The 9,937-nt window shown below is 51.9% G+C and overlaps 1 non-coding gene across 1 annotated transcript; it reads right to left on the reverse strand.

Moving 5' to 3' along the window:
- Positions 1-5,740: 5,740 nt before the first annotated feature.
- Positions 5,741-5,813, reverse strand: TRNAR-UCG. The gene has a single exon. It is a non-coding gene; the product is annotated as a tRNA-Arg (tRNA).
- Between the last annotated feature and the right edge of the window lie 4,124 nt (positions 5,814-9,937).

The following is a 9,937-nucleotide window of genomic DNA, read 5'->3' on the forward strand; positions in this document are numbered from 1 at the left end:
ATCCCACCTCTGAATCTTGCAATAAAGGCTTCTCTTTGTTTCTAAGGAGCGAGGTGATTAGCAGACCAAGCGCGGGCGCGCCATGCTGGAGGGTGGAAGATGGGGGTGTTTCACATGGGCAGAAGACTCTCGTTGCGTGCAGGCTGGGCTGCTAGAAAAACCAGCGGTGCAGGCTGAATGAATTAACGTGGCTTGGGGAATGGAATAGAACTTGGGTTGGAGAGGGAACTTGCTCGGCAGTGGAGCTGGAATCATTTTTATAGTGGGGGTGTTGAAGGTAGAAACCATGTATTTGAGTTATTACTAATGCAAGCCACCGGGTTGCGGCAGCACTCCTCGTTCCACACCCGTGTTGCTGGGTCTTTTGAAAAATGTGTTGGCTGCTGAAAGGTACCTGATTTCAGAGCTGCCTGTCGTCTCCCCAGAACTGGGATGGGCCCTACAATGCTGTTATCATAATATCGTGCATAGATAGATATGGAGACAGCGCGGTGGGGTCCCAAGTCATGACTAGGGCTTCTAGGTGCTGTGGTAATACAAATAAATAATAAGGACATGTGGAAGGCCAGCCATACTGATGGGATTGGCGGGGGGGTGGGGAATGTCTCCTGAGAAGCAGGGACTTAAGATTTGGGGGTTGTGGTGGATAATCAGCTGAACAGGTGTGACGCAGTGGCTAAAAGGACTAATGTGATCCTGGGATGCGTAAACGGGAATCTCGAGTAGGAGTAGAGAGGTTATTTGACCTCTGTATTTGGCATTGGTGCGACGGCTGTTGGAATCCTGCGTCCAGTTCTGGTGTCCACAGTTCAAGAAGGATATTGATAAATTGGAGAGGGGTCAGTGGTAAAGGTGCCGATTGTGCTTGACCCCAGCTCTGCCCCAGACCCCACCCCACGCCTTCCCTCAAGGCCATACCCCCCACCTCTTCCCGACCCCTCCTCCGAGCGCACCGCATCCTCACTCCTCCCGCCCCCAGCTTCCTGCCTGCACGCCACGAAACACCTAATTGCAGCGGGAAGGAGGGGGAAGCGCTGATTGGTGGGGCCCACCGGCAGGCAGGAAGTTCTGGGGGGAGGGCGAGGTGCTGATAGAAGGGCTGCCGGTGGATTTTTTTTCCCCGTGGGTGCACCAGTCCCGGAGCACCCACAGAGTCGGCGCCTATGTTCAGAGCTGCGCCCCGAGAATGTTTAGAAAACCTGCCTTATAGCGACAGATTCAAGAAGCTCAATTTATTTAGTGTAACAAAGATGGTTAAGGGGTGACTGGATCACAGTCTATAAGTAGTTACATGGGGAACAAATATTTAATCATGGGCTCTTCAATCGAGCAGAGGAAGGTCTAACACGATCCAATGGCTGGAAGTTGAAGCTAGACAAATTCAGACTAGAAATGAGGCGTAAATTTTGAACAGTGAAGCTTGTGGTGGAGTCTCCTCCATCCCAGGCAATTTTAAAATCAAGACTAGATGTTTTGCTAAAAGCTGTGCTCAAAGAATTATTGTGGGGCAGGTCTCTGGCCTGTGTTATACAGGCCGTCAGACTAAGATCGCAGTGGTCCCTTCGGGCTTGGACTCTCTAACAGGAGATTGGATGTAATTAACTAACTTATTGTAGGTATCAAGGGAGAAGTGAGTTTTCAGGAGGTGTATCTCTCTCTCTCTCTCTCTCTCACTCACACACACACACACACACACACACACCCCTCCTGATTTGCAGTCCCTTGCGCTCGTTCCTAGACAATTCTTTCTAACATGGCCCCATCGACATGCCTGAAGCCTGCCTTGGAAAGACCTCTAAGAGTGAGTGATTTGGGTCTCCATGGCTCATTCAGTCCACAGCATCTTAGCTGAGGATGCTAATAGGGCGGGGTTCGGGGGGGAGTTGTGATGTGGACACTAGTTTAGTAGGCACTGGATTGAGACCCATGAGTTTGATTTGCCATAGGTGTGTTCCGTCCTCTTAGCCTGCCAGAATTGCTTCACAAAGCAATGAGACACAACTGGTGCCACTTCTGCAGCTGGACTTAAGGCATCGGGCCAGTCTCCTCGAAAGCTTTCCGGTTCTGATCTCCATGATTCTTGCAGCAAGCGCCTGGCGCTCCATGGCTATTCTAGCTGGCAGGGCCGAGCAATAGTGAAAGTGAGGGGCACTTTTTGTGGGGTGCTCTGGTGAACCCCAACTGATATTCCAACTACAAACGTTTCCCATCCATGCTGTCCCCATGGGCCAGGACATTTGAAGAGAGGGAGGAAAATTGCCCTGTATGTTTTCACTTTTCCTATAGAAAGTATTGGTTGTCACGTGATCCTTCTCGGGGGTCATTTCCAGTGCGGCTAGACATACACGTGCTAGCTCGGCTCAGACGAACACACTAGAAATTGCAGTTTGGCTGTGGTGACGTGCGGTCCCACCCGGCTCCCTGCGCACATACTTGGGCAGCTAGTTTGAGTAGCCGCTGCAGCCACGCTCATTTTAGGTGCTCGGTCGAGCAGAGGTATTGCCTGTCTGCCTACCCGTGCTGGGAATGACTCCTCCCAGCTGCTGTGCAGACATACTCATCCCTCAGCGGAGCAATGGTTCGGTATCTGGTGGGCCAGGACCACTGCTTTTTATGCTTAAGAACATAAACTTGCACAAAAAAAATTACCGATGTTCATCAAGCAGCGCTGCAGTTAGTGGAGGAGTCTTTCCGCCTGCTCCATTCACCCACTGGCGACTTCCATTGCCCGTCCAGTTAGAATTTGCTCCCCAGACTTTCCCATGTTCTTTGGAATCCCGTTGTGTGCTGCAATGGCGCGAGAGGGCATGGAAAAGTCGTAAGGGTCTGGCAGTGTCACCATCGAATCATAGAATATCAGGGTTGGAAGGGACATCTCCAGAGACGAGTGTCACCTTTGCTATCAAGTGTCACTTTTATTCTTTTCTAGCAGATTTTCTTCCGAGCTTTTTTTTTTAATGACAGAAACAAAAGATCACAACTTGCAGGAATAACTAAAAAGGATTTCTTCCTTACCCCTAAACTGCAAACGTAGGAATAAAATCAAGAGCCGAACAAAGGAAAGTCAGAAAGCACAGGTGGGGAGGAAATAGAAAGCGACTCAGGAGAAGGAGAGGGGAAAAGAAAAGGAAAGAAATACAATTACTGAGACAATAACAGAAGGCGACAAAGAGGCGAAGATAGGGAACGAGGAAAGATAATCAAAAGAGAAGGAGAGAAAAAACAATCAGAGGAAGGAGAAATAAAAGGAAGATCATGAATAAAGATAGAAGGGGGCAGGCGGAGCTGGGCTGAGAACCGGAACTGAATGTATAATTGGATTTCTGGCCGTGTGTGTTGTGATAAGAAATTCCGTGTGCTGATTCTTTTTAAAAAAACATATTTCACTGTGAGATTTGAATATGGCCAGGCACAACCCCATTCGCACTGAAAATAAACATTACAGACTATGGGGGGGAAATAACCCTTGACAGCAGTGGGGCAGAATTGGGTCCCACCAAGAGTTTTGGCCCAGGGCCTCACAGGTATTTAGGCTCCTTCCTTCACCCACCTTGTCTCTCTAATTGATTTCAGTGGAAGTTACGTTTTTTATTGGACAAATTTCTGTTGGTGAAAGAGACGAAGTTTCAAGCTACATAGAGCGTGTCTCTTTCACCGATAAAGTTAGTCCAGTAAAAGATATTATCTCACTCACCTTATCTCTCTACTATCCTGAGCCCATCATGTCTCCATCAACACTGCAGTTTGAAATCTAGGGAAGTAAGGAGCCTAAATATCTTTGAGGATCTGGGCCTTTGTCTCCATCTCTAGACCATCAGTGGTTCCAGTCTAATGCGGGGCTGGTAGTGACTGAAGGTTATTACCCTCTGATTGGGGGCCTGCATTGTGGGTGGTCTCACCAAAGTCCCTGGCATCACAAACGAAAGCAACACAATTGGCTCTAACCGGCCCCTGGTTTGTTCTCTCAGCAGAGGCACCCAGGACCAAACGGGATATAGAGACAATGAATTAGTGTGATGTCTCTAGAAGCGCTCAGTGGATGGGAAGCCTGCCCTGTGGTTACTGGCTGTCCATGTCCCGTGCTGTCTGGCTGGCACCATTCACTGGGCACTCACTCCTCTCCACACGCGGGCAACAAAGACTTTGCAACTGGGCCCGCTCAGTGGCCTGAGCTGGTTCCTTGGTCACCTGCACTACCATGGAGGAGATCCCAGCTCAGCATCAGACTCACCGGCTCCCAAGGACAGAGGAAGCCAGTAAGGGGTTCTGATGAATGCTGGCAGTGTAGGTGGGGGCATGACAGCCTACCTCCCTTTGAAACATGGAACAGGGACAGATGGATTTCCCCAAATTCAGCTCCTGCTGGGAGGTTACCTACTGGGTTGTATTTGGGAGTTTTGGTTCAGGTTCCTTATGATTAAGGAACTCCAACCCTGGGCCAGGGCCCCATTGTGCCTGGTGCTTTGTAGCCAACTGGCGGATACATCAAACAAGATATAAGCATAGCATAGCACTCATGGTCCCGGCATATCAGCTGCTGAGCAATTGTTCCCTTGTGGAAAGGATAAAGAATTATTTGTATTTTTTCACCTGGTCTGGACTTGATTGTTTAAGCCAAGCCAGTTACTGTGTCTTTTGGACATGAGTGTGAAAATCTCTCTCTCTCTCTCTCACACACCCCACCCCACCCCACCCCACCCCACCCCCACATGCACTGCCAGAGCACCTGATCACTACACAGAGCCAGTGTGGTTGGGTAGGGGACGGGAAGCCAGGAGATCCAGATTCCTAGATCTGTTATGGGCTTCCTCAGGTGACCGTGGGCAAGTGATTTCCTCTTGCTATGAGCCAGTTTCCTCATTTGTACCGCGGGGATAAGAACACTTCCCCGTCTCACAGGGAAGTGGCAAGACTTGAGTTTGTTAGCTTGCATGGAGTGCTTTGAAATCTTTGATTGGAAAATGCAACAGAAGTGCCCATGTTTGCTAGTGTTTGATTGACATTAAATATTGCAATGATTCGTTACGCCCGACATGTAGGGGCGATATGACCCGTAGACTCTCTAGGATGGCAGTTCAGGAATCAGAATCGAATCTAGTCTGTCAAGAAGGGCCTGGAACATTCAACCTTCCTCCCGGCTCTATTCAGCCCCAGCCTGGCTGGAGAGGACATTCTGAGGAGTAATTCAGGAGAGGTTTCCCAGCTCCTGCCAGGAGATCTGAATTCCGATGGGGCAGGTTCTGCCGGCGTTATGGAAGGGATTATGGATTATGAATGCAAACCTCAGGAGACCTGGGCCAACCTTCCTGAATAAAACATGACTTGTCCATCCCCTCGTGTGCTCCAGTCACCTTAGCAGAGCCTGCCTTGTGCTAATCCAGCTGCAGCTGTTTAACTTTCCTGGGTGGTTTCACCCTTGAACGTGTGTTGCTTTTATCTTCTGCAGGGCACAGCAGAGAACTCGCTGCTGCAGTCCCCGGGCGCTTTCGGCTCTGGGCTCGGAGTCCTGAGCTCCTGGGCCTAGATCCTCACAGGCGCCTAAATCCTGTTTAGAAGATCAGGGTTGGAAGGGACCTCAGGAGGTCATCTAGTCCAACCCGCTGCTCAAAGCAGGACCAATCCCCAGACAGATTTTTGCCCCAGATCCCTAAATGTCCCCCTCAAGGATTGAATTCACAACCCTGGGTTTATCAGGCCAATGCTCAAACCACTGAGCTATCCCTCCCTCCCGAAAGAAAATTGACCACGAAGGGACTCAAACCCTCAATCTTCTGATCCGAAGTCAGACACCTTAGCCATTAGGCCACGCAGTCACATTAATCAACTCATAGAGCACTACAGGAGTCAGCATCATGTTCCCCATGTTGCAAATGGGGGAACTGAGGTTAAGTTATTTACCCAAGGTCACCGAATGACAGAATTCAATTCTGCTGACTCCTCCTCCTGTGGATTAGGGAGAATCAGGGAGGATTGGCAATCCCAGGGTGAAATGTCCCGGTGCATCCCAGGCAACGGGGCTGGGGGCGGGGGTGTCCTTGTCACAAGCTCTCTTTGTAGTCGTCGATACACAGTTCTGTGCCCTGGAGTCAGTCTGCCATCCCCATCCACGCAGGATTCCAAAGATGAGTAGGCGCTCCCAGTCTAGCTAGTGCGGCTAACAATAGCAACGGCTGTACAAACCCAGGGTTCCAGGTGGGCATGTTCTTGCTTTCCTAGCTTGCACGGGGGTCCATGTCACCTTGATTTCACTGCTCTTTTTAACTGCGCTTGCTAGATTAAAGCTAGCACATGGATATGCCAACCCAGGCTGCCATCTCCCCACCGACTGCAGTGTAGATATATCCAGAGCCTAGCCTATTCTGTATCCGTTCTCATTCTGCACTCATCACCGTAGTATCTGAGCATAGGCCCAGGAAGTAGGGGTGCTGCAGCACCCCCAGGTTTTATGTGGGGCTGCTGGCCCTGCACCCGGGACTCCACTCCCCAGCTCGGGTCCTGGGAGCCGCCCCCATGCCCCGCTCCCCAGGGCTGACTCCGCACCCGAGGCCCTGCTCCCGGCCTTCCGCCTGGGACTCTGCTACCCAGCCCTGTGCCCAGGGCTCGGGCCCGGCCACTGGCCCCGGCCACTGGCCCTGTGTCTTGCTCCACACGCCCAGCCCCAGCTGGGTCCACAGTCTCAGCCCCCTTACCGCTGTCTGGGTCCCCCCCTCTCGGAGACACAGCCCTGCTCCCTGCCTCAGCTCGGGGGTAGGGGCGGACAGGGGCCAAGGGTCTGGCTTTCAGCACCCCCACGACTAAAAATGTTCCAGCACCACTGTATCTGAGCACTGTCCAGTCCTGCATTAAGCGAGATGGCTAACATGTGTCACGCGTTTGTTCTCTCATCCTCTTCCCAGGGGCAGAAGTGCGTGCAGGGATTTAGATTTTTAAAGTAATATCGATCATATATATGTACACACACATGTTGCTATCTGTTTGGTAGAGAAATCAGGCCAAAGAAAAGGAACATGATTTGGAGCAGAAGGTGAGGAAGTTTGCAGTTCCCTCGTTTCCTGGGGGAATTTGTTCCCCAGCCTCGGACCGGCCCCCAAGAAAGTTCTGTCTCCTGCACGGCTGAGCTTTTCCCTTGATGGTACAAAGTTCCAGGGTACCTGAGGAGCAGAATTGTCAACCACGGTCTTCATCCTGGAACTTTAGGCACTTTTAGATCTGCTGGGCCCAGGCCAGGGAGCCCCTTGAGGTAAGGACCAAGACCTTCAACTTGATTCAATATTTTCTGGAAAAGCCAGTGCAGGGAGCGGAGGACAGATCTGATGAGCTCAGAGTGGCCTGGGTTGCTGAAGGAGATGTGCTTCAGCATTGTGTACCAGATGGAGTTTCCACCATGCTGAAGGCTTCATGCCCGTGTCCATCATGCCAAGGGACATCGCTGTAGTCCAGCTGAGCGGTGACAAAAGTGTGAATAACTGAGGCCAAGTCACCATGCGCCAGGTTGGGACAGTCTTCTAGCCAGCTGGAGATGGTAGCAAGCATCGTTCACAGATGCTGCTGTGTGAGAGCTCAGCGCCGGCGAGGAGACCAAGACCGAATTGGCCAACTGTGGGTGTGAACCTTCCACCAAAGGAGACTGCACCAGGGCTGCAAACTCCTCCAAGTGCTTCGGGCCGCCCACCGGCATCACCTCTCTCTCACATGGGTTCAGCTTCACCCAGCTCTTCTCCATCCACAAGCTGACCTCGTCCAAGCACGTGGTGGTGTGACAAAGGGTGAGTGGAGTTAGCACCTGCTAGCTGCATGAGTATGTACCCAAGGGGTCAGGCGGGATCGTACTCGGCTAGCCCGAGCCACAATGCCAGACTGCTGCGTATGTCTACCCGTGGTGGGAATTACATCTTCAGTGGCTTGCCCCGGGTCACACAGGGACTCTGTAGCCAGCATAGGAACCAAACCCATATCTCCTGAGTCCTAGACCACTGGCTTAATCACAGGACCTTCCTGCAAAGATACACTGATGGCCGCTAGAAATGGCCTGGATGAATCTTAAAAAATTCAGCTGAGTTCCTAACTCTTCAGAAGCTTGCGATTCTCATCCTGAATCCGAGCGCTTTGTCTCTTTGCCCCCCCCATTTTACCAAAGAGGAAACTGAGGCACAGAGAGATGACATGGCAGGTCCCAGGCTACACAGCAAGGCAGTGGCAGAGCCACAATCACAATGGGGTTTTTGTCACCCGCTTCCCTACTGAGCCCCTAAACCAGGCTGCCTGAGGTAGTGGAGGAGGAAGCTTTGTCCCCGTGTCACCATCCTCTCAGCTAGTTTGTGGTGGAGATCTCATGAGGAAAAGGCTTTTCTAAACGATTGATGCAAGGGGGAAAGGTTGGTCCTGTGGGTTAGGCCCAGGATAGGTACCGAATCATAGAAATGTCGGGCTGGGAGGGTCCTCGAGAGGCCATCTAGCTCAGCCTTCCGTGCTGAGGCAGGACCAAGTGATCCTAGACCATCCCTGACAGGGGGTTGTCCAACCTGTTCTTCAAAACCTCCAGTGACGGGGATTCCACAACCGCCCTTGGAAACCTGTTGCAGTGCTTAACTACCCTGAGAGTTAGAAAGTTTTCCTAATGTCCAACCTAAATCTCCCTTGCTGCAGATTAAGCTGATTACTACGTTGTGCTTCCTGTACATTGAGAACAATTGATCTTATTTATAACCGCCCGTAACATGTCTGTGGCTGTTATCAGGTCCCCCCTCGGTTTTCTCTTCTCACGATTAAACATATTCCGTTTTCGTAAACTTTGCTAATCGGTCCAGTTTTCTAAACCTTTTCTCATTTTGGCTGCTCTCTGGACTCTCTCCAGTTTGTCCACGTCGTTCTTAGCGTGTGGCCCCCAGAACTGGACACAGTGCTCCAACTGAGACATCACAACTGCCGAAGAGAGCACAACAGTTACCTCCCGTGTCTTAGACATGAAATTCCTGTTACTACGCTCCCAGATATTAGCCTTTTTTGTAGCTGCATCACATTGTTGGCTCTCGTTCAATTTGTGATCCACTGTCACCCCCCCAGATCCTTCTCAGCCTACCCAGATATTCCCTGTTTTGTAGTTGTGCATTTGATTTTTTTTCCTTCCTAAGTGAAGTACTTTGCACTTGTCTTTATTGAATTTCATCTTCTTGATTTCAGACAAATTCTCCAATTTTTCAAGGTCATTCTGAATTTTAATCTTGTCCCCACCCAAAGTACTTGCAACCCGTCCCGGCTTGGTGTCATCTGCAAATTATATAAGCATACTGTCCTCTCCATTATCCAAGTCATTAATGAAGCTAGAGTCATGACTGAGCTAGATTCTGTTCCAGAGGTGGGCAAACTACAGTCCATGGGCCACATCCGGCCCACGGGACCTTCCTGCCCAGCCGGGGAGGCTAGCCCCTGGCCCCTCCCCCGCTGTGCCCCTCCCCTACAGCCATGCCAGTGCGCGGGCAGCGCTCTGGGCGGCAGAGCAGTGCACTCCTGCCGAGCAGAGTGGCAGTGTGTCTGGCTCCGGCCAGGCGGCGCGGCAGCCAGACATGCTGCTCTGAGCGGCATGGTAAGGGGGCCGGGGCTGGGGGGTTGGATAAGGGGCTGGGGATCCCGGGGGGCAGTCAGGGGACAGGGAGTGGTTGGATGGAGCGGAGGTTCGGGGGGTGGCGGTCAGGGGACGGGGAACGGGGGGGTTGGATAGGCGTGGGGTCCTGGGGGGCCTGTCATGGGGTGGCGGTGTGGATAGAGGTCGGGGGCAGTCAGGGGACTGGGAGCAGTGGGGTTGGCTAGGGGGTGGGGTCCCAGGAGCAGTTAGGGGCGGGGGGTCCTGGGAGGGGGCGGTTAGGGGACAAGGAGCAGGAGGGGTTGGATGGGTCAGGGGTTCTGAGGGGGGCAGTCAGGGGGTGGGAAGTGGGAGGGG

The sequence above is a fragment of the Terrapene carolina genome, unplaced genomic scaffold (assembly GCF_002925995.2).
Source record: "Terrapene carolina triunguis isolate 2854851 unplaced genomic scaffold, T_m_triunguis-2.0 Scaffold633, whole genome shotgun sequence".
In the NCBI taxonomy this organism is placed as follows: Eukaryota; Metazoa; Chordata; order Testudines; family Emydidae; genus Terrapene; species Terrapene triunguis.